Genomic DNA, 4,143 nt, shown 5'->3' on the forward strand with positions numbered 1-4,143 from the left:
TCCAGAGGAATGTGGCATAAGGGGGACCAGCCCTTAGCCCATCCCCACTGCCTCTGAGCCTTCATTAATCGCACCGCCCGGGGCCGCGGCGTACCGCCGAGCTGGCCTTGCCATGCGATTAGCCCGACGCCCCGGGGTACGGCTCTTCCCGGCGGCGCTGACAGCCCGGCCCCAGCTGCCCCCGCTCCGGCACCTGCGAACAGCCCCGCCGGAGGCGAGGACGTGCGGAGGAGTCCGCAGAGAGCCTTTCTTCTCTCCCCCTTTCCCCACTAATAGCAGGGCACCGCTCGCAAGACGGTCGCGCCGCACGGAACAAACGTTCATTGATTTCCATCTCCGGGCTGCGGAGGAACGTGGGGCGCCTGGGGAACGGGCAGCCGGGCCGTGCCGCGCTCCCGGCCCCGCAACAGCGGGGGCGAGGGGGGCACGAACCGGGGAGGCACCCGATCGCAATCCCAGTTGGGAGGGTGTGCGCACATCCGCGGGGCCGCCTGTAAGGGAAGACGTTCCTCTCCCCAAGGATGTGCCGGCGGTTCGGGGCTGCCTCCCGGACGAGCAGGGGGGCCGCGAGGCGAGCGGCGGCCGCGGGAGATGCGGTCTGTCCCTTCCCGCGATGCCGGGCCACCCTCATGCAGATCGCGCCGTGTCACCTCCCTGATGGCAACCACCACCCGCCTCTCCAGAAAAGTCGTCAGCCCGGTACCGCCGCTTCCCCCGTTGTCCACGGCAACCGGCGTATCTGATTGAACCTCGTTGTAGGCAGTGACACCCGCGTAATGGATCATCCTGTCAGTGCTTTTTTATCACAGGCATTTATTTTGGTCACGGCTGGTGATAACTTTGGTGTTTATCCCTTGTGTCGTTACGGGCCCTGCCACGATCTCCCTTCCGCCCTCCCTACCCGGCGGGAGTGCTGGGTGGACAGGCTAGTCCGGGACGGCGGCTCCCCCCGCCCGTCCGGGGACCGCTGCGAGGGGCGCCCCGATAACCCCCACTCCCGCCCTGGGCTCCTGCGGCCCCGGCTGGGGACGGATCGATCTGTTTGGTTTGGTTTGGTTTGGTTAAGCGCCCTCCCCCGATCGCCCCGGCCTCCCCGGGGCCGGGTTATCTTGGGTCATGCTGGCGCGGAGCGCCGGGTGCGGTAAGAGGCTCCGGCGGAGCCCTGGTGCAGGAGGGAGCCGGGGGAAGAAGAAAGTGCCGTTCGCAGTTCTCCATCAATCCAGACACTTCAAAAGTAAATAAAGCAGCGCAGGGAAGGGCCTCCAGGGAGGGGAGAGAAGAGGCCTCTGACAGCCGATTGTCCAGGGCGGAGCCAGGGCTATTTCCAGCCCGGGAATAACAACACTTGGGCTGCGGTGGCTCCGACCCGCGTGCCCAGGAAAGACCGGATCGGGGTGTTTGTTTTGCTTTTAATTATTATTTTGACGGCAGGCTGACGCAGCGCAGGCAAACAATAACCCCAAGCTGTCCGAGAGGGGCACCGGGGAGCAGCGCCGCCCCAGCCCGGGGGGAAAGAGCCCAGCGAGGGGGCGGGCGCGGGGCCAGGTTTGCTGCCTCCCGCGGAGGTCGGGGCCGGAGCCACGGGGCCTGGAGGAACCCGCTGGGGCTGAGGCGGCTGGCCGGGGGCGGCCCCGCGGCCCCGCAGGGAGGCAGCGCAGCGGGCAGGGAGGGCCTGTGAGAAGCAGGACCGGGGCCCCCGGCGCGCTTGCGGGCGGGGGTGTGGGGGGAGGCCGCCGCTCTTATCTGGGTCACTGGGGTTAGAGGGAGCAGCTGATAGAAACAGAGGAGCTGAGCTCCCGCTGCTGCAGAGATAGAGCCGCGATATGGGCCAGGCAGGCACCGAGCTGGAGGAAGGGCGGGAGGGAGGGAAAGAGGGAGGAGGAGGCGGCGGCTCGTTCCGGCTCCCGAGCCGAGCCCAGGTGCGCTGTGGTTTCCCTGCGCTTAGCGCTGTGCTCGGCGGCGCCCCTTCCCTCGCTCCCCATCCCCCGTCCTCCTCCCCGTCTCCCTCCAACGTTTAACCCTTTCCCACCTCCGCGGGGCTGGAGGCTGAGGCGTGCGTTGGCCCGGCCGCGTCCCCTGCGGTTCCCCACTCCCTCCGTGGCAGAGACTGATCACGGTAGGGGAGAAACGGGGGGGGGGGGGGGGGAGCGGGGGGGTTGGCCTTGTGCTGCCGAGCACCGCCCTCCCGGGACCCGGCTTTGTACACACACACTCACGCACACACACACCCAGCTGCGCTGAGCCGAGCCAGCCCCGGGGCCAGCCCCCGCCTGCCGCCGCCGCTGCCCGTGCGGCCGATCTCGGTTGCAGCCAGCTGCCCAGCGGGGTTGGCTGCTGCAACCGCCGCCTTCCTCCTCCTCCCCGGTCCCCGCCGCCCTTTTCCTTCCTGCTCGGGTTGAGCTGCCCCGGAGCTCCCCTGGCTCGCCGGCGGCGGCCAGTCCCCGCTCCCGGGCCGCTGCCGGCGGGGAGGCGGATGCGGAGCGACCGGGGAGGGGAAGGGCTCTCGGAGCGCCCCCATCGCGCGCCCAGCCCTTTAATCAATTTCACCCTATTAATTATTAATTTTACGCCAGTCAAGCTTGCCCAGGAGGAGCGAGGAGGGGGAGGGGAGGCTGATGTCAGTCGGAGGCGGCGGCGGGGCCGAGTGCCAGGCTCCCCGCTCAGCCCCGGCCCAGCAACTTTCGGCTCCGCTGGCTCGGGCAGCTCCGTTCGCCGAGAACCGGGGGAGGCGGCGATTCCCATTCCGGTGAATGATGAGGTCCCCCCCTCGCACACACATCCACACACGCTCTCCCTCTCTCTTTTCCGCTCCCTCCCTTTCTCTCCCCGCCCGCCCCCCGTGTAGACACATCCATACAAGGGCCCATTGCATCGTAGTGATGATGGATCGTGCCTAGCGGGGGTGATTTGGTGTTGATCGCATATTATCACGGGCAGGTTGGACTGGTTGCTGATGGACGGCTTTCTAGCAAGCCGCTCCTTCCGACGCTCGGGGAAGCAGCTCGATCGAAAAAGCAGCTTGCTTTTAACTCCTTCTCTCACCAGAACGCGTAGGGCAAAGCTTAGCATCTGTCACAACAGCTCTCCGGATAGCACTTTTCCCTCCTCCCACTCCATTTTCGCCGCGGCAGCCCCGCCGCCGCCTGGCTCTCCCCGGCACTGGGCGAGCACCGGGCAGGACTGGGGGGGCTGACGACGAGGGCTACCCCGACTCTTCCGCGGGCGAGCTGCCTGCCGGGCGGCGCAGTGCCCTGGCGGAGAGAGATGTACGTGAGGGTACCCACACCCGGCCGGGGAGAGCCCCCAGCCCACCGCCCGGACTCGGTCCCCGCCTGGAGAGAGCTTCTCTCTCTCCCTCGCCTCCTTCTCGCCTATTTTTTATGTAAGTTCCTGCAGATACAAAGGCGGTTTCGTAATGCCTCCCGTCTGCGAGGACCGGGGACCTTGGCTAACCTTTCGAAAAACTGATTGCAAGTGCCTGGTAGCGGCCCGCACTGACCGCACAAGGCACCAGGGGAGGGTCAGCGTCTCGGTGGCAAGCACCGAGGTAGCCATGGATCCGCTGCGAAAGGCCTGCTCGCAGCCTGCCTCCCCAGAAACGCTTCGTGCGAACGCTTATTCTCTGGCGAGAGAGGAGGGCGGTGGAGAGGAGGCTTAACCCTTTCGCTCCGCGCCGCCAGCCGCCTCCCAGCCGCCCGCCCGCTCCGAGCCGCGCCGTGCCGGCCAGCCTGAGGCTCGGGGCACCTCCGCCGGGGCCAGGTCGGGCGCTGCCCGGGGACAAACTACTGCCACTTCTCCTCGTGATGGTGCAGGACAGGGAGCCACGAACTGTATTTTTATTTGTTTATTATTTATTTTAATTTCATTTTTCTTTCTTTATTTTAATTTTCTTTTCTTTCTTCTTCTTTTTTTTTTTTTTTTTTTTAAACACAGGACTCGAAAGCGATGGTGCAGCGAGCTGCCTCCTTATCTCGCTCTTCGCTGCTAGTTTAACTCCTTCCGCCAGGCCCAGCACAGGTTCCTCGGGCCGGGGATTGTTTTCTGTTTGGAAACCGGAGAAGGGGGAGGCTATCGGCAGGAAAGCAATAGCTCGCTCTCTCTGGAGAGCTGCTCTCCAACAGGCAGCGCCTTGAAATCTATTTA

This window comes from Corvus kubaryi, unplaced genomic scaffold (assembly GCF_017639235.1).
Source record: "Corvus kubaryi isolate FWS band 111438036 unplaced genomic scaffold, C.kubaryi_AGA036_p1.0 133, whole genome shotgun sequence".
Classification (NCBI taxonomy): domain Eukaryota; kingdom Metazoa; phylum Chordata; class Aves; order Passeriformes; family Corvidae; genus Corvus; species Corvus kubaryi.